This window comes from Nicotiana tomentosiformis, chromosome 10 (assembly GCF_000390325.3).
Source record: "Nicotiana tomentosiformis chromosome 10, ASM39032v3, whole genome shotgun sequence".
Classification (NCBI taxonomy): Eukaryota; Viridiplantae; Streptophyta; class Magnoliopsida; order Solanales; family Solanaceae; genus Nicotiana; species Nicotiana tomentosiformis.
The window spans coordinates 45,844,192-45,869,190 of NC_090821.1; the positions used below are offsets into that span (position 1 = coordinate 45,844,192).

The 24,999-nt window shown below is 39.0% G+C and overlaps 1 long non-coding RNA gene across 1 annotated transcript; it reads left to right on the forward strand.

The window, feature by feature from the left end:
* Positions 1 to 191: 191 nt before the first annotated feature.
* Positions 192 to 4,258, forward strand: LOC104114767 (uncharacterized). Its single transcript, XR_011411696.1, has 2 exons — positions 192 to 407; positions 3,966 to 4,258. It is a non-coding gene; the product is annotated as an uncharacterized lncRNA (long non-coding RNA).
* The last annotated feature ends 20,741 nt before the right edge of the window (positions 4,259 to 24,999 follow it).

Sequence of the window (24,999 nt, forward strand, 5' to 3'; positions counted from 1 at the left end):
TTTCGGTATTTCGGTATAACAGTACGGTCCTCGGTATTAGGATCTTGAAAATTTGGTATACCGAAATACCAAATTTTTAAAGATCATGTAGGACCTATACAGTATACACTGCCCAGCCCAAGTACCTAACCCAAAATTTTAATTTTTAATGTTGTATCTCTACACTGCCCAGCCCAACCCAATAAGACTATTAGGCCTCTTTCCCTCTTTCACTTTCTTACCCTCTTACCCTAGTTTTACTTGGAATTAGTAATTAGAAACCTAACATCCTAACCTATACTGAAGAGATCGACTGTGAGAGAACTCAGAGAAGTGAGAACTGAGAAACAGAAACCTAAGTACTAGAGTGCGATAGAGACAACGTCACTTTTCATTCTTCAATCTTTACCTCTTCAAGACTTCAACAGGTTCATAACTTTTCATTCTTCAATCTTCAGTTTTTTTTATAATAATAGCTGTACTGTTCCAATCATATATTAGGAGATGACATTTGAGAGGTTATTGAAATAATTTCTCTTTTCTCAAGGGCGACGATTTAGTGAATTGCAGTAATAGGTTGAATGTTTAGGTGTCTTTTATTTAACTTTTTAAATTGTTGATCATACTTTTTATTTTAGATTTTGTAATGCAATTTTTGTTGGTGTTGGTGTTGTTGTTTCACGCGCAACAAGATGATCATATCTGTACTAGGTGCTTATGTACGTGTATATGCATTATTTAGAAAATCTATCCAAACAACATTTCATCTCAACTCGGATATGCTAAGCATCTGGGTATATGCTGTTAGTCTAATAGTCTATTTTTCTGGGTATATGCTGTATTGCTGTTAGTCTAAAATTATCCAAACAGCTTTTCATTTCGCCTTTTTTTTTCATTACAAAAATTCCATTGAGAAATTAAATTATATTTTATTTTTAGATGTCATATATACTGCTGTTGAATCTTTTTACACTAATTTCATGATCCTATCCATACAATCTAGACTTTCTGTATTTTCACAGTCAACTAAAAGTTTGATTCTTTTTACACTAATTGCATAATTTTATCCATACAATTTAGAGTTTTAATTTAATCAATATTTTCATAGTCAAATAAAAGTTTCTTTCCAATACGTTGAACAATTATATACATATGTATGTGTGTTGTGTGCATATATATTACTATTTTAGATTTCTAACATTTGAACAGTTTTCAATAGAAACAATAGTGGTACTTGTATGAAGCATTAGAAGAAAAAATATATTCTAAGTAAGTTATCATTAATTATTTTTTTATTCATTTAAATAAATGACAACTCCTTATATTTTTCTATGTACAAAGTTATTTATTGTAATATATTAAATTATTGTAGATATTTTAAAGATAATATCCTTCATTTAGCTATATTTTTCTATGTACGAAGTCATATAAAACACATAACATGATTAAACTCAATTTATTTAGCTTCAATGGTATACTTCATTTTCTTTTCAAAGTGTACCTTCTTAGATTTTGTAATGCAATTCTAGTGAGTTCCTTCCTTAAACTCAATTGTGCATGTCGAGACAGTAGTCTCTAGTTGTCTTCTTGATGGGAATGAAAGTTCCTAATTTGTGCTTATATTTATTTTAATTTTGCATAGATGGCAGATGAAAGTAGAGTAAGTGATGCCGGTTCAAGTGAAAGTTTACCTATTACTGAAGATAGCAACACCAACACCATTGATACTCAAGATTCTAAGAAAAGAAAAGCCATGCAACCTAGATCCAATGTTTGGAATAATTTTGATAAATTTGAGGTAAATGAGGTTGGTAAAGCAAGGTGTAGATATTTTAAGCAAGCTTATGTTGCTAATACATCTAGGAATGAAACAACAGGATTGAAAAATCATTTGAATAGATGCAAAGAATACCCACCTAACATTGATAATGATAATAGTCAAACAAATATAAATTTTCAATCTTCCCAAAATGATGGAGGATCACTTTGGAAATTTGATCAAGAAGTGGTTAGGAGGGCATTAATTGAGATGATAGTTATTGATGAACTACTATTTAGCTTTATAGAAAATGAAAGTTTTATGAAGTTTATGAGAATAACTCAACCACTATTTCGCCTTTCTTCTCATAGAACAATAACAAGGGATTGTTATGAAGTTTACGGTGAATTGAAGCAAAATATAAGAAGGTCTTTTAGAGAAGCACAACCAAAAATTTGCCTCACAACGGACACATGAACTTCATTACAAAGAATAAATTATATGTGTTTGACAACCCACTTTATTGATAGGGATTGGAAGTTGCATAAAAGAATACTAAATTTTTGCCCTATCACTAGTCATAAGGGTGAAGAGATGGCTAAAGCTATTTCTAATTATTTGCTTGAATAAAAATTAGACAAGGTATTCACTATTACCGTGGATAATGCTTCTTCAAATGATGTCACAGTCAAAGAATTGTCTAAAAAGTTAGATATGTGAAAAACTAATATGATGAGTGGTAAACATCTTCATGTGAGATGCATGACTCATATACTAAATCTAATTATGCAAGATGGTTTGAAAGAAATTGATACTTCTGTCACACGTGTTAGAAATATTGTGAGGTATGTGAGATCTTCACCTGCAAGGACCTTAAAGTTTAAATAGTGTTGTGCACATGTAAAGATAGAATGTACCAAAATATTGTGTTTGGATGTTCCTAGTAGGTGGAATTCCACCTATTTGATGTTGGATATGACACAAAATTTTGAAAAGGCCTTTGACAAGTTTCATCTTTTTGATGATGAATTTTTTACTCATCAATGTTCTCATCTTTGTGAAGGTGGTAGTAGTGCAGGTCCTCTTGAATCTGATGATTGGGTGAATGTGAGGAGTGTGATAGAGTTTCTTGCAAGATTTCACGAGCTCACCAAAAAAGTTTCAGGTTCATGTTATGTCACTTGTAATTCTCATTTTGAGGATGTATCTGAACTTTATTGTCATTTGAAAATGTGTTTAGTTAGTGAGGATAAGCATTTGAGAAAAATGGCTGAGCGGATGCAAGAAAAGTTCAAGAAGTATTGGGGTGGGCCTGAAAAGATGAATAAAATAATTTTTATTGCTTCCGTCTTGGATCCACATAACAAATTTGAATATGTAGTGGGAGCACTTGAAGAACTTTTTGGGGAGGAAAAAGGGAAGAAAATAAATGCTGAGGTGTATGCTTATATGAATTCTTTGTTTGAAGAGTATCTAAAAAAGTATTCAACTGGATCTTGTCCTCAATCTCCATCTAGTTCTACTTCATCTAATAACATATCTAATACATCTAGTGGGAGTGTTATAACTGCATCATTAATAAGGACGAAGCTTCACTTGAAGAAACAAAAGGAAGACAATGGAAGTGGGGGTGCTAAATCGAAATTGGATAAATACATTAGTGAAGAACAAGAGCCTTTTAGTGAAGAATTTGATATCTTAAGTTGGTGGAAAACACATGCTCCTAGATTTCCTATTCTTTTGGAGTTGGCTCGTGATGTGTTGGCCATTCCAATTTCTAGTGTGGCGTCGGAATGTGCGTTTAGCACCGGTGATCGTATTCTTGATTCATTTAGGAGTTCATTGACTCCTAAATGTGTGCAAGCTCTTGTTTGTGTCCAAGATTGGCTTAGAGAAGAGAAGAATTCTATTAGTGTTGAAGAAGATTTGAAGTATCTTGAGGAACTCGAGCTTGGTAAGCTTTAATATTTTGTGTGTATTTTGGTTCAAAATAATATATCATACTTGTTTAGTTGTTTATTTGTATGACATATTTGGTTGAATTATCTTTAGATATGAAAAATAATGGAAGAACTACTAGCATTGTTTGAACTTTGATGTATAGTTGCAACTTGCAACATGAGTGGTAAGTTTAATACTCTATTTATTTGGTGATCTACTTTTGTTGTTTTGTTTTATTATCATCAAAAAATAATATTCTAACTTATGATTTATATATTATTTTTAGGTTCAAGTACAATCATGCCCCGTGCTCCTAAAGTACGCTCTCATATTTGGGAATACTTTGAGGTGAAAGAAGATAACAGAGAAATTCGCAAAGTAGAGTGCAAGCATTGTGGTCGAGTCTATAATGTTCATCCAAAGAGGGATGGCACATATTGTTTAAGGAAGCATATTAGGCATTGTCTTGAGCGTCTTCCTGAAATCCGTATTTAAGAATTCAGACTAAGTTGATTCGAGGCTATTAGTGTGAACTTGAATTGAGGGATGCCCTCTCTGTTTTTGTTGCACTGTGTTTAATTCTGCTGCTACTGCTGCACTATTAAGACTAAGTTAATTCTGCTGCTACTGTTGCACTGTTAGAGTCTCTGATTTTGTTAAATTCTGCTACACTGTTAATCGTTATTGCATTTGATTTGAAATTTGAATTGTGCACTGTTGCATTTGCACACTTTTACTCATTAGTGTTGCATTTGCACTGTTGCATTTGCACACTTTCACTCGTTAGTGTTGCCTTGAATTGTGCACGGTTGTATTTGCACACTTTCACTCGTTAGTGTTGCCTTGAATTGTGCACTGTTGCTTACTGCTTAGTGTTGAAAGACTAGTTGGAAAAATATTTTTTGGTTTAAACCTAGGCTTTTCAAAGCCACAACATACGGGTTTAAACCAATTTTCTATTACTACCTATCTAGACTTCAAAAAAAGCAAAGGGAAAAGTAATTGTTTTGTATATCTTATGCACTAGCTGTGCAATGGAAAAAAACATGGAATTTTTAGCAATATTTAGTTTTTTACAATATCATCTCACAAAACATACTACGTCCTAAGCATAGAGGGTTGCAGTAGGGTGACCACTGTAAGAATAATTCATTGTGATAAAGTTTAGTAATTATTGTCAGTCGTTAGTGTTGCTTATTTACTATTTAGCGAATATTAAACCGAAATCGTATCGAACCAAAATAAGAAATACCAAACCGTACCGAAATACTTTGGTACGATATTTGGTATACACAATTGATAAACCGAATGCAGAACCGAAATTCTTAAATACCGAACCGAAATACCGAATGCCCACCCCTAGTCTTCAGTTCAATTCAAAAGTAGGAAATACTCTACTCTAGTAAAATTGGTCATACTGCATAAACCTTAGGTGAGTCGGTCCTTGGCATCGACGCACAATTAAAAAATCCACCCTAATGTCAATGGGTCATGCACCCAACGACATGATTACTGTGGAAAGACAAACAAACCTGACAAGAAACTTAAAGATCCGAAGCAAACACTTACCCAAATACCTTTATTTTAACCACCTCAGGAAATGGAAATCAACCGAAATATCCTTGAGATCAGAATGGTAATGGGAGCACCACATAAACTAAATTAATGTTGGAAGAAAATTTTTTGGGAGCATGGAGATGAGGTTCAGACACACCTGGGGGCATTAACCGCATTGCTGAATATCCGAGCAGACATGGTGCTCACTCACCTGTTGATAGAATTTTGGGATCCGGCTAAGGTGGTGTTCAAATTTGCTGACTGTTTGTTAGTACCGACATTAGAAGAAGTCAAAAGTTTCACGGAGCTGCCATTCAATGGAAGGAAGCCAATATTGCCAGTCACTATGCCCGGTTACCGGTTCTTGGATGCCTTAGGCCTGACCAACAATAGGAGTCTCAGAAGTATCGAGGATGGATGGGTGAGCCTCGACCAACTGTTCAACATATTTGGGCACCGTGAAAGCTATGAATGGTATTCAGGGGAGTTTCAATGTGACCAAGCGATGTGGGAGAGTCTCAGGCCTATCACTTGCTCAATGGCACTATTGGGACTATTGGTCTTCCTGCAGTGAAGGGGTCCTATCAACATCAACTTGTTACTGGTGGTTTTGGCGACCTTCCGTGGCAATCTTCAAGCTTCTTTAGTGCCAATGGTGTTAGCTGAGATGATAAGGGCTTTGTCCGCATATGCACGAGGGTATAATTTCTTTAAAGGTTGTAACTTGCTGCTTCAGATCTGAGCTACTGAATATTTCTTCCAGCGAGAGGCCACCATCGACTACTTCATGGGTGTCAGCAACATGATCCGCAACCACAACAAAAGAATGAGACATTGGGCCTCCCCACATGGGCAAGAAGAGTGGAGGGAAACATTGATCAACCTGAGCGGGGAATGGATCAACTGGAAGCTATCCTGGTTAGGTGGAGAGGCAATCTTGAGGACTCCTCAGAAATACTTTATTGAGCTGATCTTACTTGAGGGTATTCAGCCATACTCACCCCTGCAGGTCCTCAAACAGTTTGGGATGATCCAGGATGTGCCTCTGTGGACAAGAGTATAATGAGCAGATTCTAATTCTCAGGATAAGAAGGCTCCAAGAAGAGTGGAACCACCTGGTCACAATGCCTATGGGTCAAAACTCATGGTGTACTCCTGAGTATTACATTTGGATCAATGAGGAAGAAGAGTTGGCCCAGCCAAGCAGAGAGGGTATATCCTGGTTAGAGGACGCGATGGCTACATTGCTAATTTACCATGAGATCCTGCCACATTACCTTGTGACCACTTCAATATACCGACAAGTAGTTCCAGGATCCATTAACAACATGTTGCTGCCTGTTGAAAATGATGACCGAGTAGTGGAGTGCATCCAAATAGGGTCTAGCATAGCGCCAAAAGAAGATTCGGAGGAGAAGTCGGAGTTCAATGATGACGATAAGGAGTTTGAGGAAGACTCGGAGGAGGTTCCAGAAGAGGAGCCAGAAGAAGAGGAGGATGTGGTAAACGAATCAGGGGATGATTATTAGAGTTGGTTGATTCCCATTTCTTTACCGCTTTGTACCCTACTCCAGTTCTCTCTTTACTTTCAAAAAGGGCAAGTTGTCCAAGCCCATGCAGTTCTATGAAATAGTGATGTAATCTTTGTTCCCACTTGTATCAGTCCAATTTATCAATGAAAATAGATTGGTTCGAATCTAAATGTGTCAAGTCTAAATATTTGTCAAATACCTGCGAATTAGGCCTACCTCCGGCAATGAGAGGTCCCTCCGAATTCTAGGAAACAGACTAGCTGTAATGCATAATTTATTTGCTCCGTGTGATTTCCTGCTTGTATAAATGAAGAAACCGACTTTTTTTTCTTTTTCTTTTCTTTCTTCTCATTTTTCTTTTACTTTATTATTATCCCCAAAAGAAAAGAAAGTTGGTTTGTGTCGACCAAAACTAGCGGAACCACCATACAATCTAAGGTCAAAGGGAAAAATGTCATCCACATGAGACCCAACTAAACATGCTCTGGTCATAGCCGATATCCCGGGGCGATCAGGGAAAAAAGACGACACCAGGAATGATGAAGTCGTATCCAAGATGGACCAGGAAATGTAGTCTCTAAGGGTGGAGGTACAACATATCAGGGAACTAGCGCACCTGGCCGTGACAACACTTCCTCAACCACCTTGATTCCCTTCTTTGGATTCACTCCCTGACCGCTTTCCATACACATCACGCCAAAACAACACCCCAATTTCAGCTCCTACCACTCGAGTCCTACCTCCGGTGACCCTGGCTAACCCACCAAATCCCCCTATCCACACTCCCTTTGTACCACAGTACATTCAGACATCACAAAACCTTCCTATTACAACCAATGCATCTCATACCCCTCCTCGTGATGGGGTCACTTTTACTACCAACCATCACATACATGTGGCACATGCCGCCATCTATGAGCGGTACGTGACCTACCTTTACAGCACCTGCCACGGTCAGGATGCCTTATGAGATTGACCAATACGCTGGGATGGAGAGGGAAGCCGGGCGTAAGGAAGAAGAGTCAGTATTTCAGCAGTTACAAATGTTGAGAAGGCAAATGAAGAGCCTCCAAGTTGCCCGGGGAAGTGAAAGTTTGGACTACGAGGATCTGTGTATTCATCCAGATGTGGATATGCCAGCATGATACAAACCCCCAAAGTTTGATATCTTCGATGGGATGGGCGATCCTCACACACACTTGAGGGCATATTGTGACAAGTTAGTCAGAGTGAGGAGGAAGGAGAAGGTAAGGATGAAGTTATTTATAAGAAGTTTGACGGGAGAAGCACTCACCTGGTATACTCGACATGATCCGTGAAATTGGAGAACTTGGCAAGATATGGCGGAGGACTTCATGAATCATTTTCGATTCAACATAGAGATCAATCCTGACCGATTTGAATTGCTGAACCTGCAAAAAAACAATTCGAGTCATTCCAAGAATATGCACACCGGTGGAGGTCAGAGGCTTCCAGGGTGCAACCTCTGTTGGACGACAGTGAATTAACCAAGTATTTCATCATAGCCCAGGAGGGAATATACTTTGAAAATATGATGGGAATGATGGGACAGAAATTCCCTGAGCTGGTCAAGATGGGAGATTTCTTAGAAGAGGGCATAAAATCGGGTAAAGTACAACCCATGGTATCACTGCAAGTGGCCAACAATGCCATCCAATTAGGGTCAATCAGTAGCGGAAAGAAGAAAAAAGAGGAGGTCTCAACAGTCGTCCCTTACTACCAACCCAACTCACATCAAGAAAGCACTTCTTATTACCCAAACAACCATTTACCACCACCCACTTACACTCCACTATATAACACCCAGCCATATTACCATCCTCAACCACAATACAACCCTCCTCGAGCCAACAATAACCAAAACCCACAATGACCATATGCTCATGTCTAAACCACTATTTACCAAACTTGACCTTCTTATACACCACGCCCTCTTCCCAACTTTGAAGAAAGGGGTCCTATAACTTATACCCTGATTGCTGAGCCTATGGCCCAATTGTTCAAGAGATTAAGAAGAGCAGGATTAATACACCCAATCGAAGAAAGGGTTCTTGAATGCCCCTCCAAGTATTTTGATGCCACTAAAAGATGCGTGTAACATTCCAATGTACCTGGGCATGATACTAAAGATTGTTTTAAGTTAAAAAATGAGATTGAAACACTGATCAAGAGTGGAGCCATCCAGTGCACTCCGGCACCGCCTAGTGTGAATCGCAATCTGCTGCTAAATCACCAAAACCAGGGAGTTAACATGATCATATTGGATGAAGAGTATGACCTAAAGGAGACGATTGTTACTATAGGAAATGCAGAAGCCGCCAGGATCCCTCCTAAAAGGGATCCAATGATTACAGTACAAGTGAGACCTACAATGACTGTTCAAACTTATCAAGGACAACCTACCGTTGCTACAAAAGATGAGGAAGGTCGGGAGTGCAAAACCATCGCAAGGGAATATCAACAGAAGGGAAAGGAGAAAATCACAGTCTTTGCCGCAACCCATGGTATGCCTAGGTCTGGGAGATGCTACGCTAAGAGAACAAATTCCAAGAAGGAACATAACAGACCTAGAAGCTGCCGAATTTTGAAAGAGAATGTCAAGCAAAGAGTATTCTATGGAGGAACAGTTGAAGAAATATCCAGCACAGATATCAATCATGGATCTATTAAAGAGTTCCGACAGTCATAAAGACGCCTTATTGAAAGTACTGAGTGGGGTAAGTGTACCAAGTAACACCACTAGTGAAGCGCTGGCTGCGACAATTGGAAAAATGGTCGAAGCAAATATGATCACTTTCAGAAGAGACGAACTTCCTGTCGAAGGCGCGAGTCACAACAAGGCTCTTCATATCACTGTCAAATGTGGGGACAAAGTGGTGTCCCGAGTGCTGGTTGATGGAGGATCAGGAGTCAACATTTGTTCGCTCTCCACCCTACGAGAGTTAGGAATTCATTTTAGGGAAGTCAAGGAAAGCCACATGAGGGTTAGAGCCTTTGATGGTTCTCAAAAGGATGTTATTGGAGAAATTTATTTGGCCTTGAAGATTGGGCCGGTTGAATTCCCCATATTGTTTCAAGTAACGGACATCTCCTCTTCCTACAAGTTGCTGATGGGGAGGCCTTGGATACATATAGCAGGGGCCGTTCCATCTACTTTGCACCAATGCATGAAATTTGAGTGGGGATGTCAGAAGATCATGGTTCATAGCGAGTGGGGTCACTCCGCCTATTTGGAGTATGATGTTTCATTCATTGAAGGGCTAGACGGAGTTGATTTCCATGCAGTGTGATGACATCCAAATCTACTACTAAAAAGTAAATGGACACGGTAGCATGCAATATACTTTACCCAACTATGAGTCGGGGTCGAATCCCACAGAGAACAATATGCAGGTGATTAGGCATGTAAGAGAATTATCACTCATTATGCTAATCCAAACACTTAGAAAAAGGGTTTTGAGAAAATATTTATGTCTAAATACAAAAATATAAACTAACCTAAAAAGCAAGTAAAATGATCAATAGCTACAAGCATGGATACATGGGGAATTACACTCAAGTAAGGATCCAATGTATTTTACGATTTTATAAATATGAGAGATTTTATGTTAATTAGCCTCGGGTAATAATTCTGTATTAGCTTCTTCCGAAGACTAACAATACTTCCTAATTGAATTATCCCTAAACAATTAAGAGATTAAACACACCCGAATATGGCTACAAGTAGTTCAATCCTATCCCTAGGTAGAATATATAAAGTGAGGGTTAACGCCTCAAAATCTTGTTAATTAATCTTTCCCAACCCCAAATTATCTTTTTCAAAATTAATTCAATGTTAATGGGCGAGTCCTAGAGTGAGATAATCCCTTTGGAAACATTAAAAAATAAGAATAATTAAATAAATAATAACTCACTTTAATATAAATAAAAATCATTCAATACATAAGCACAACAAGATATTTAATCCACACTTTAAATATGAATATTCCCATAAAGAAGATTCAAGTGTTGGAAAAAATACTACACACTTAAATATTCAATACAAAGCAAGAAAATGAAGAAATGAACATAAATGAGTAAGAAATTCTCAATCAAAAGCTTCAAATATTCAATACTCAAGTGTGTGTGCAAGAACCCTAGCTCCAAAACTTGTCTTCTCTAGGTAAGAGACTGAAAATAAGCCAAAGATATACCAAAGATGTCCGGAGATCGGCCAAAGATGATTTTACAAATGAGCTAGGTCGTGTATTTGTGGGTTTGGAATGGAGAAAATGTGAAATGCCTAAGTTGCCTAGGTCTGATGCCCGTTGGCTGCACCTGCATAACAATCCTCACAGGTGCGGTTCCCCAGATACGGATACCTGCTTGCAGAAGCGACTTTTGGTGGAAAATGGTTATTTCGCAGAAGCAGACAAAGGACGCAGAAGCGTGTCCGCAAAAGTGATCTTTAAGCACAGAAGCGCTACCACATATGCGCTTCATCAATCACAGATGCGATTCCTGCCTCGCAGGTCTTCTTCTGCAAATGCGAGACCACAGGTGCAGATGATTCTGCGCAGATGCGATTCCACTGGAAATATTTGCACTTCTTTTACTATTTTTGCACAAATCCATTTCCTTTAATCTCAACTTTCTTCAAGACATCATTTACCTGAAAATCAAGCAATACACACCACAAACAACCTCATATTATAATGAACAGATACAAAAACTAAAGGAAAAGGGACCAAAATAAGTGATAAAATCACCACTCATCATAATAGAAATCGTGCAAACTACTGACATGGAAAAGATTGAACAAAGTTTGGGAATGCAGTCACCGTATAGATCCAAGATGGCTGTGAGGGAGATGATGAAATATGGATATAGGCCAGGAATAGGACTGGGAGACAAGTCGGATAGAATCACAGAGCCAATTGAACATAATGGGCAGAAAGGAAGGGCTGGCATATGATATGAGCCTCCAGAAGGGATAGCTCATACCGTTAGCTCCGGGAAAAAGGTTTTTGTGCTAGAGCATGTTGTAGGTTCGGTACAGAGTTCAACACCCGAAGATGATATCATCGATGGGATGGGAAAGCTGTTCTTGAATATGATTGAAGAATGTTGTGAAGGGACTGACATCAAGACACTAACTATCAGGGATGCCAAACCAGGGGAAGAGCTGCTGAATTGGACTGCCAGTCCATCTTTGGTTCGCTGGGAGTTTTTTTAGTAAGAAACTGTAAAAGGTTTCTTTTGAAAAGACCACGGTCAATTGAGGCCTGCACCGTGTCTATACCTTTTTGTCATTTGCCTCTTTTGAACGCTTAAGATGTTCCTCTTTTGATGAAATAAAAAGAATCATTTTCTCGAATATTGTAGCTTTATTTACCGCTTTATTTATACTTAGCTTTTGTTTTCAGTAATCAAACTGCTAAAAACTCACATTCCGCGATTATGACATGTAACAAAACCGTCGAGCGCAACAACTCGAATTATGAGTAGTATGATGAGAGCATGATGCCTGACAATCTCTCACAGGAAATCGAGCAGTTAGAGAGTCAAAAAAAGCCTAACCTTAAAGAAATTGAAGTGGTCAATCTTGGAAGTGAAGAAGATGTAAAAGAAATCAGAATCAACATTCACCTAGAAGCCGAGCAGAAGGAAAACCTGGTAGAGCTCCTCCGACAGCACATTGACGTGTTCGCATGGTCGTATGATGACATGCCGGGATTAAGTTATGACATCATCTCGCATCGACTACCCACCGATCCTACCAGACTTTCGGTCAAGCAGAAAGCCAAAAAATTCAAGCCTTATTTAAGTCTGAGGATAATGGAAGAAGTGACCAAACAGATAGAAGCGAATGTGGTGAGGGTCACCAATTATCCAAGCTGGTTGGCAAACATCGTCCCAGTACCCAAGAAAGATGAAAGAATCAGAATATGTGTGGACTACCAACATCTCAACAAAGCTAGTCCAAAAGATGATTTCCCTTTGCCAAATATCCACATCCTCATCGACAACTGCGCGAAGTATGAAGTGTAGTCGTTTGTGGATTGTTTCACTGGGTACCATCAAATCTTGATACACGAGGAAGATGCAGAGAATACGGACTTCACCATACCTTGTGGAGTTTATTGTTATAGAGTCATGCCGTTCGATCTCAAGAATGTCGGCGTCACCTATATGAGGGCCATGACGACCCTCTTTCACGACATTTTTCATAAGGAGATTGAAGTGTATGTGGATGACATCATCATAAAGTCTCTAAAGAGTTCGGATCATTTGGATGACTTGAGAAAATTTTTCGAACGCCTGTAAAGGTACAGTTTGAAGTTGAACCCAGAAAGAGTCCTCGCTGGAAAGCTATTGGGATTCATTGTAAGCAGGAAGGGGATAGAACTGGACCCATAAAAAATCAAGGCTATTCAGGAATTACCACCACCAAAGAGTAAGAAAGATGTAATGAGTTTCCTAGGCAGATTGAATTACATCAGTCGCTTCATAGCCAAGTCCATGGTAATTTGTGAATCCATTTTCAAACTATTGAAGAAAGATGCTGCCACAAAATGGACAAAAGAGTGTCAAAAAGCCTTCGACATAATCAAGGAGTATCTCTCAAACCCACTAGTGTTGGTTCCCGTCAAACTAGGGAAGCCATTGTTGATCTACTTGTCGGTCTTGGATAATGCCTTCGGTTGTGTGTAGGGACATCATGACAAAACTGGGAGAAAAGAGCAGACCATCTACTACTTAAGTAAGAAGTTCACACCATGTGAGGCCAAGTATACTCTAATAGAACGCACTTGTTATGCTCTGACTTGGATTGCCCAGAAACTAAGGCATTACATGTCAGCATACACTACACATCTGATATCTCGGCTTGACTTGCTCAAGTACATCTTCCGAAAGCCGATGCCTACCGGAAAGCTAGCTAAATTGCAAATTCTCCTTAGCAAATTTGACATTGTGTACATAAATCAAAAGTCTATCAAAGGAAAAGCTTTAGCCGACCACCTCATAGAAAATCCAGTGGATGGGGATTATGAACCACTTACCACGTATTTTCGCGATGAAGAAGTGTTATTTGCTGGAGAAGATATTGCAGAATCGTATCCTAGGTGCAGAATGTTTTTCGACGGAGCAGCAAATTCAAAGGATTCGGAATTGGGGCATCCCTGATTTCGGAATCTGGACAGTATTATCCAGCATCGGCAAAGATAAGATTCCCTTATTCCAATAATATGGCTGAATACGAAGCATGCATCCTTGGGATCAGAATGGCAGTCGACATGAACATCAAAGAAATTTTGGTCGGAGATTTCGATTTGTTGATACACCAAGTCCAAGGGGAATGATCCACCAAGAATGTCAAGATATTGCCATACATGCACTGTGTGAAAGCGCTGTGCAAGAAGTTCACAAAGATTGAGTTCAAGCACGTCCCCAGGATTCAGAACGAGTTCGCCGATGCCCTTGCAACCATATCATCTATGATTCAACATCTAGACAAGAACTACATCGACCCTATTGGGGTAGAGATCAAGGATCAACATGCCTATTGCTTCCATGTAGACGAAGAACCAGATGGTAAACCATGGTATCACGACATCAAGAAATTTTTGCAACAAGAGAATACCCGGAGGATACTACTAATGATCAAAAGCGAGCCCTCAGGAGGCTGGCAAACCATTCTTTCCTCAATGGGGAAGTTCTTTACAGGAGGACTCCAGACTTAGGTTTGTTGAGATATATAGACACTGCCGAGGCAACAAATTATTGGAAGAAATACATGCAGGAATGTGCGGACCCCACATAAATGGGTTCACATTAGCCAAGAAGATTTTGAGAGCTGGATACATGTAGAAGTTTCACTAGTGCCAGATTCATGGGGATTTCATCCGGGTTCCACCAAATGAGTTAAATGTAATGGGTTTACCCTGGCAGTTTGCTGCCAGGGGCATGGGCATGATTGGACCCATAGAGCCCGCAACATCAAACGGACATCACTTTATCTTTGTAGCTGTCGACTATTTCACCAACTGGGTCAAAGTGTCAACTTACAAGGCCGTCACGAAGAAGGTAGTAGTGGATTTCATCCGAAATAACATCGTCTGCATATTTGGGATACTAGAATCTATCATCACTGGCAATGCCGCTAACCTCAACAACGATCTCATGAGAGAAATCTGCAAGAAGTTCATAATCATCCACCACAATTCCATAGCCTACAGACCACAAATGAATGGGGCAGTCGAGGCAGCCAACGAGAATATCAAGAGAATTCTGCATAAGATAGTGGACAATCACAGACAATGGCATGAGAAACTACCTTTCGCTTTAATGGATTATCAGACCACTATGAAAACATCCACTGGGGCAATGTCTTACATGTTGGTATATGGCATTGAAGCTGTGATACCTACAAAGGTCGAAATACCATCTTTAAGAGTCATTCAAGAGGCAAAATTGGACGACGTAGAGTGGATAGGGGTCAGGCAGGAGCAACTCATGCTCATTGACTAGAAAAGAATGGATGTAGTATGTCATGGTTGGCTGTATCAGAACAGGATGGCCAGCACATTTAACAAAAGGGTGAAGCCTCGTCAATTCACGCTGGGGCAGTTGGTCTTGAAGAAGATCTTTCCCCATCAAGAAGAAGCCAAAGGAAACTTCGCACCAAACTGGAAAGGTCCTTATGTGGTTCACCGAGCATTGTTGGGTGGAGCTCTAATCTTGGCAGAAATGGATGGAAGAGTCAACACGAAGCCTATCAACTCAGACGCAATCAAGAGATACTATGTCTGAAGACAAATAGAGTTAGATTATTTATGTAAGAGAACTATGTTCAACCTGACTTCACATAGAGGGATACGTAGGCAACCCACGTAGGGTTCGGTTTCTCTCCCCCTTCTCTCTTGTAATATAAAAACCAAATATCACTTTTGTATGTTTCTCAGGAACTACACCGACTTGATTTCCTCAAAAAGGAATACGTAGTCAATCCTCATCGGATTCAGTCATCTTTTGTAATTGAACTGCATTCTGGCCTGATTCCATTTGGATACATAGGCTGTCTTAGTCAGACTCGGCCATTTCATTCTTAATCTCTTCATTTTTCATCTATTGTAATCGAACTACATCTTGACCTAATTCCGATTGGATACGTAGGCTACCTGAGTCAGGTTCAGTCATATTTATCATATTTGTTTTATCATTACCCACAAACTACGTTTAGACCTGATTACATCTTGGATACGTAGGCTACCTAAAAGGGTTTGGTCATAACCTTAAGAAAAGCCTTGTAATGCATTAGTTCGAATTAGGACGCAATCGCAACAACAACCACCCACGTTGTCAGAAGCATCACGAGAGGTCGACACCAGCATGACAAAGTTTTAAAGAGGATACACTCGTGTGTTGAGAACCTTTCATAACATGTCATAATCCGGAACGACGACATTTGCCTTAAAAAACAAATTATTTTCAAAGTGTTTTCTAAAGACAAAATATATATACTGTAATCTGTTCCATCTACTGGACTTCGTGACACAATCATGTTAAAGGCTGGGGAAAACCAACATTATGGTCGACACAAACCAACTCCCCCCCACTAAGAAGTTTTCTTTGAGTGTAGGGTTACAGGGAGTAAGGAAGCACTAAGACTACACTGGGGCAAATGACGGACCAGCCACTTGCTTAAGTTTATCTCTCTTCCTCCTTTACTTGAATTTTTGCTGGTACAACTAAAGCTAACTTTTGAATCCTTTACAGGTACCTCAGAATCATACAACTGATATGGAAAAACCTGTACATAGAAAATCTCCTGCTCAACTAATCATAGCACCCCGTATAAACGGACCGTCGGCTTCGCCAATTAAAGTCTTATATATAACAAACCGTCAGCTCAGCTAATCAGAGCTCCATGTACAAATAGAATGTCGGCTTCGCCAATTGAATTCCTATATATAACAAACCGCCAGTTCAGCTAATCGGAGTGCCCTATACAAATTGAACGTCGACTTCACCGATTGAAGTCCTGTATATTGCAAACCGTCAGCTCAATCAATCGGAGCTGCCAGTACAAATCAAACGTCGGCTTTGCCAATCAGAGCATTGTATATAGCAAATTGCAAACTTTGCCAACAAAGCAATCTGCATCGTCACTCTGTCGCAACGGATGCCAGAATAGAAAATCGCAAACCTCATCACCGATGTTATGCTAATTGATGGCCACAACTTAGCTTCGCAGTCAAGAGTATCTCTTGGGTATGCTTTTATTTCCTTTACTATTACTTTGAATGTTTTATCGTTTCACTCAATGTAGCTTTAGCATGATTAAGGTTTAGTCAATCACTCCCAAGCAGAGATTACTTTACATTTCAGTGCAAAGCTCTTCCCAAAAAGTGGAGGCGCACTCTATAAGTCAAGCTCTCCCAACAAGCGGAGACATTTCTCAAGTGCAGAGCTCTCCCAACAAGCGGAGACACACTCTACAAATCAAGCTCTCCCAACAAGCATACACAATTTTAAAATGCTCTGACAGCTACGGAACGGTACACAACCCGACAAATAAATCGAGTCAAGATCAAGTATCCAACCACCCCAACCCCAAATAATGGCTCGCTGATAACCAAACATCATCATTACCGCATCATCTACATCGCATATTAATATATTATGCATTATAATATATTGGTATGCGTGTATTTCATTTGTTTTGTAGGATCAAACACTACATCGTGGAACTTTTCTTAGCAGCAGACCGAACGACAACGCTATGAGAACAACTAACCCATTAGCGGGACTAAGATCTAAGTTCGAGACGATTAGTGAAACTCAAAATTTTCAAATCCTTCAAAATCAAGCCTCAAAAATTAAGCTATCATAAGTGTCCAAAATCCTCTGACTTGTCGTAATGTCATAATGCAATACTGGGCAATTCCTGTGAGTGCCGCTTTCCCAAAATTCTCACTCTATAACTACATGAGGCCTGATCCTCATTATGCCCGGGGTGTGTAAGCAATTCAAAGCCAGAAGCCGACCCCAATATCTCCTAAACGTTTCCCAAAAATCTTCCAAGATTCTTCCTTAACTCAATCTTGCAATTCATATTCTTCACGCCACTCAATCTAAGTGTTTATATGCTTTCTTCTTTATACCTGTTTTTGTTAACTCTAAAGGTAACTTTTGGGCTATCACCATGGCATTCTTATAATTTCATCTAGCTATTGGTTGCATCTGTTGAAACAACCTTGTTTGAATTGAACTTTCTTCTTTTCATGAATACCAATAGCTGTGCTGTACATATTCTATTAAGATTAAGTTATCCTTTTCTTCATAAATAAGTCCCGGTCATGTTTGTTATAGTTTACTGGTGGTTGTTGTTAAGTTAAATTTAGCTGTCTCATGTTTAGATGTAACCCTCAGCTGCATGTTTAAGGCAGAACCTGTATAGGTGTAGTACTTTCCTGTCTTTAACCTCTTTTACGGTATTGTTGGCTTTGTGAAGCTTATATGTAGTTATTATTAAGTTATCTTCCATAAAAGTAGGACCTAGGTATTCTTGTTATAATCAAGTGGTAATTTTTAAAGCTGAGTATGATTACTTCACATTTAGATACTAATTTAGACTATATTCCTAAAGTAAACTTGTCTTGGTGTAATATTCTCTTTATCTGTAACCCCTTTCCCTTAATGACATGTTTAACTTGATTATGTAACATGCACACCTCCCCTATCTATATGAAACCGCAACCTCACTTGAAGTGTCTGTATATAGATAACTGAATACTGTATGTTCCTTGTTTGACTCCATGATTCAATGTTCTTGTTTTGAACTACCCTCAGTCCTCTCAATCTTGTTAATCTAAAACTGAATCTAAACCTTAAACCTTGTTAGAAGTCCTTGTTTTATACTGTCTGGACATGATGGCTTGTTTAAGGATAATAATGTTAGGAATATAACCCTGTTAAGTCCTTAGGGATTCCATGTTCAAATCTTTGAACTTGTAGTCATGTTGAGGGTTTAATCATGTTTGTAATGTCTTTGATAACTTCTGTAAAAGTTGTTAGTCATAACTGTTTTGTCTGAATCTCTACTCCTCTCTTCTTCTTCACGAGCCCTAGCCGCCATATCTCTAAATCCTGCCCCAAAATGGAATCAACCCATGATTCACTTACATATTTTGTGATACTTCGCTATTGTGTACATGTCTGTGGTGTTACTTAGTTCTTGCCCTATTTTAGGCAAGAACTACATTTCAAAGTCAGGCCTGATTGACTTCGGTCTTCAACTACAAGGTCTTAATTAATTAATCAGCTACTTTGTTACTTTATTATGTTACCATATATAGAAATCATGCCTATAAGGATAAAAATCTTATAAGGTCAATTGCGTCTATCAACTGTTAGAAATCCTGCCTATAGGATATTGTCATTCGCATAAGAAGTTATTAATTCTGGGCTCTCGAAGTTGTTTTACTGCCCCATTGTGAAATATTTAGATATCATACCTATACGGTTGTAATGCCTTAATTTGAAAATCCATTATCCTAAAGCTACACTAATACTGGAAATCAGAATCACATAGGAACCATGCCTATAGGATTTAACGACTATAATGTTACTTAACTCTGAAATTGCCAACTACCTAAATCTGTCGCGTGCAGTTGCTGCTTATGTGTGGGTGTTAACTTGAGCCTTTTCTTGCATTTATGTGAAGTCCTATATATTTTGAATGCGCGCTAATTTTATCCTTTTTGAGCATCCTAAGTAAAGTCTAGAACCACCGAAATAGCAGGTCCAAAGCCTCCTGGACCATAGGCATGGGAAGAGTAGTGCACACGTAGGACGCAATTTAGAATTGAATTAGAACGCTTCAGGTAAACAACTTTAACATAGTAATTGGGTAGCAGGATATGATAGTCTGTGCTCGCTGATTAATATGAGCAACCCCTACCCTAAAGGAGTTGCGAAGTATTATTTATGTTGCACGTGGTAATCCTTTATGCTAAAAAGATAGGACCCCCCTTCTTTATATTGTTCACACTTAGTCATTGAATTTAGAACAATTGAGTTGTACCATGTAACTTCTAAAGACTTGTACTAATTATCTTTATAATTTGACTGTTGCCCGATTTTCTTTACACTTGTTCATAATAGAGTCTTTAAATTCTTTGTCTTCCTTTGCTTATATGATCACATTGGACAGTTGTAATCTAATAATCCACATAGCATGAACTTTGGCCGGGACCCACAGTTATGGACCTCGAAGAGTGCCCAACACCTTCTCTTTGAGGTAATTTGAGCCCTTACCTGATCTTTGGTGACATGAACTTGTTCTAATCCGAGTCATTTGCAAATAGGTGCCCTAACGCTCCTTAAAATTGTTAGGTGGCGACTCTTCACTTTTAATAGCCATTTAAAAGAGTTATCACACGTCGAAGTCCACTTTTACGAGAAAATGGGGCGCGACAATATGGCGACTCTGCTGGGGATTTACACTTAGGCTCTTACCATAACAAATGTGACTTATGTGGATTATTGATGATATGTACATCCCTTCCCTTATTTTCCTTTATTTGTTTAAATTGCTATGACATGCACATCCCTACCCTTATTTTCCTTTATTTGTCTAAATGCTATGACATGAACATCCTCTCCTTGTTTCCCTTTGTTGCTATGACATGTACGTCATCTCTCTGTTTCCTTCATCTTGTTAAAAACTGCTATATTATGTCTCTCCCATCCCTATTTCCCTGTTTGATTCATTACGTTCTTACACCTTTTCATGAGTTAAACTGACTTCCCTTTTTTGCTTTTCCTTTTTTCTTTACTTTCTCCTGTTCGTCTTTATCATATTGTTTAATGTTTTTATGCACTTTTGATATTTAGCTTAAAGTATATATATATATATATATATATATATATATATATATATATATATATATATATATATATATATTTATATGTATATCGCCTCATGTTTTACTCGTATTTCGTGGATTTCGGATGTAAAATGTATTGAGTTATATTAATTTGGGGCATTTTTATGTGTAGGAATCATCTGGAAGCAATTGGGGGCGAAAGGTGCGAGATTAGAGCCAAAACGAAAGAAAACAGGAAAAATTGAATTTTCAGCGCCACAGGCAGCGCTCCACGGCAGTTGTGGTGCCAGTGGCAGAAACTTCAATACGCCAGTGCCAGCACCAGCGTGGGGCGCTGAGCTGGACGCTGGTGATAGGAAAGTTATCCAAGTTTGCCCGGGACAAGGTTATTTCGGCCCTAGACCTACCCAACGCGTATAAAAGCAAGACTAAGCTTATTTTTAGAGGGGGGATGCCACTTTAGAGGGAGAATACACACGAGGAACATCCGGGAGAAAGGAGATCTTATTTTTCTTCATCTTTTCTTAGTATTTTCAATTATCCAACACTTATGAAATTGTTTGCTATTATCTTGAGTGGCTAAAACCAATAGTTCCGGGGTTGTGATTTAGCCATGAATATTGTTGTTTAACGTTGACTTAATCTTGATTACAATTCATCAATATATGGTTATTTCTTCAATTCTATGATTAATTATTTAATTGTCTGGCCAACAGTTAGGTTCTATTTACTATCTATATTATGCTTGGGAAAGCCATGTTTAGATTAGAATAGAATTGAAGAGAGCACGATCTTAACTCTGAAGGGGGGCGGATTTGTGGTTAGGATAGGAATATACCTAGTCACCGTGCTTAATTAAATATCGTAATCTTAATGCGTTCTTAATAAATTAATTTCATAGGAATATAGGCATTAATCTATTTTGAATAGGCGAGTAGTACTTCGGGAGAAGGCTACGAGAGCAACAACAACAACAACAACAACAACCCAGTAAAATCCCACTAATGGGGTCTGGGGAGGCTACGAGAGCAATTGTTTGATTAATTAGCAACCATGAGTGAATTGTATGAAAGGGAGAGTTAACTAGAACACAATAGGATTGGTTAATCGATCACAACCCTGGAATATTTGTCTCTACTGAATACACAACAATTATTTTGCTGCGTGATAATTTCGTTACTAGTTAGAATTATTGTTTAGTATAATCACACTCTTGAACTCGAATTGGCTCAACTGAATAACAATCTTGGTAAATTTAGTGGGTAGTTAATACAAGTCTCTGTGGGTTTGACACTCGACTTATCATTTTATTACTTGTACGAGCACGTATATTTGCGTGTGCTTTTGGGACCAACAACTTTTATCATGCAAATATTTGGCAACGTGTTACTATTTTTGCATAAACCATGCTTTCAACATCATACTCCACTCGTGCTTATTATCAACATAGCGGCGCTTGATAAGTGTTAGCTATTTCCTAAAAACACCCTTTTAATCCAAAAAGGCTTATTTGTGGTAGACTAGTCAATCATCGTGCAGTCGATAGTCCTATGCCTTTCCCTCTCTAGAAAACCATACTCCGATTTGAAATATACATGCATCATGCTAAACCTAGTACGGATTGAGATGTCATTAACGTAATAACCCGCTTAGATGAACCTTGTCCAAAGTCCAACGGGATTTCCATAATCCTAAAGGACACCATCATATTGTGTGCATTGCTTGGAGAAAACGTGTCAACATGCTGATCGTTAGTGCGTAAATAGTCGAATATGGAGGGGAAAGGGCTAACTTTTATGTGTTTGTAGAAAATGAAACACAAAATCCCCTGGTTTGGTATGGTCCAAAATATCCTGCCTTTGCTAATTGACTGGTGAAAAGACCTTGCACCATGTGACAGAAACCATGTGAGGAGAGTACTTAGTGACCTACCATCTCTGCTGAACATTCGACCAAACAGGGAACTGATCGAGGCTGCTACCATGTTCTGGGATGAGAAGAGAGTTGTTTTTCGATTTGGCAATATAGAAATGACTCCTCTCTTGGAAGAAATAGGGGTTTTCTCCAAGTTACCATGGGATAGTCTAGGACTATTGGTGCCCGAGAATCTCACTCCACGCGATTTTCTGAAAATGTTGGGTTTTATGAAGAATGATGAGCTGGTATGTCTGAAGAAATCATACATCCCCTTTGAATTTCGCTATGAGCATTATGAGCATAGCAAATCATATCGGCTTCATGATGAGGAGATAGCCATTACCTCTTTGGGATGGGTGCACTACCGGGTTTATATTTTCATAGTCAGTTTCTTGGGCTTGTTGATCTTTCCGATGCAGGGGGAAGAATTCATACTCGCCTAGCCATGGTCGCTGGGACCTTAATGGAGGGTATAGAGGGAAAAAAGTACGCTATCATCCTGTTGATCTTAGTTGTCATGTACCGTGCTCTAGATCGGTGCAAGCATAGGTCCGGATACTTTGAGGGTTGTAATCTCTTGCTACAAGTTTGGCTGCTGGAACACTTTCAGAGGGGTGATTATCGCCAAGAGCTTCTAAGAAGGCCACTAAATGACTATATAGTCAGTCATCATCCAAAGAAAATGACATTCATTCCAAACAGGTTTGCAAAGCCTGGAAATGCTGTAGGCTGGGTGCATTTCTTCAGCAATCTGGCAGACGAGCAAGTGCATTAGATGTTTGAATGGTTTCCTAGTAGTGAGTTCATTATCAGATCCAAAGGAACAACTCATTTAGTACTGATGGGGCTGCGAGGCATCTACCCTTATGCTCCTATAAGGGTAATGAGACAAGCTGGAAGGAAACATGTCATACCTCGAGTTTCCAACATGGTTAAGTATAAGGCATATTTCAAAGGGGATGTCATCCCATTCAAGTTCGAAGTGCAACACATGTGGAACAAAAAGATCATCGTGGAAAGAGAGACTATTGAACCAGACAGGTATCATGCCAGTCATATGTACTACTATCTCTCATGGTTGGAGGACGACATAGTTGGGGACGTCAAACCAGGAGTCAATCTGAAAAATATGATCATAGATAAGGTGGCTAAAGCACATGTGAAGTATAAGAGGCTATGCAAAAGGGTGTTTGAGTCCAAAGCAAAGCATCTAGAACAACATAAAGTGAACATGAAGGCGATAAGGGAACAGAAAGATATTGCCAATAAGTCAACAGAGAGGTTAGAATATCTAGAACAGGGATTGATGAAACTATAGGGGAGGATGAGAAAGAGGCTTTGGGATTATCAAGGCATGGACGATGATGAAGGAGGGAAGCTTGCAAAAGCTTACTTGCTACTGGACATGCGCAATTTGGGAAATATGATTCATGGGGTGAAGAGAGCCAAGCATGGAGAGGGTCCTTCAGCGATCAAATAAACTAGGAAACAATGTTCTTTATTGCTTTCTAGATTAGATTAGATTTCGATGTAATAATTCTTAATGTCATTAGTGACATTCTTATTATTGTCAATTTAGTGAAAGATTGATTTAGCTTATTTTCGCACTAATGAAATGATGCAAACGTTGGCATGAGTTTTCTCTTAGTTTATGTGTCGCTTAGGACTACCTCGGGCACAATGAGATCCCTAAAATTAGGACGCAAATTATTGCATGACCTTACGTGATACATGCTTAAATACTGCAAACACTCTTTTACTTCGTCTTACTGAATTGGTTACCTTTTGTTTTTATTTCTTTTGATTATTCCCATTCCCAAAGGTTGGTTCGTGCATTCTGGCATCATCAGCATACCACACCACATCCATAGACCCTCCACCTAGCTACCCGAAAAGTAAAGGCAAAGGGAAATAGAAGATGGGTAATTTAAGTGGTATTCGAAAAGACAATGCTACCATGGCAGATAATGTTGAAACCTCAGATGGGAGAAGTACGCCAGGACAGAATGAGTTGGTCTTACATTTAGGGCAAAAAATCCTTGAGTTGCAGGATGAGCTTCAGCAGGTCCGAAATCTGGCAAACCTCTCTCTTCCCCTAAATGTTCCTGACATTAACCAGCAAAACACAACCGCTCAGAACCAAACACCACCATAAAACACACAAACCAGAATCCACCACACATAGCTCTGAATCCTTCCGTACCATACCATTATCATAATCCCGCACCTCCCCAAAACCTTAACCTACCACTAATGCAAACCCCTCAGCAAAACCACCATTACCCGACCTCAATCCCCCTCAAACCTCAATCAATGATCATCCATATACCCAAGTTCTAGGAACTCATCAAGGTAACCCGATATACGTGGACACCTTATCCCATACCCCGCAACAAAGAAGGACCTGCTCATTCGAAAC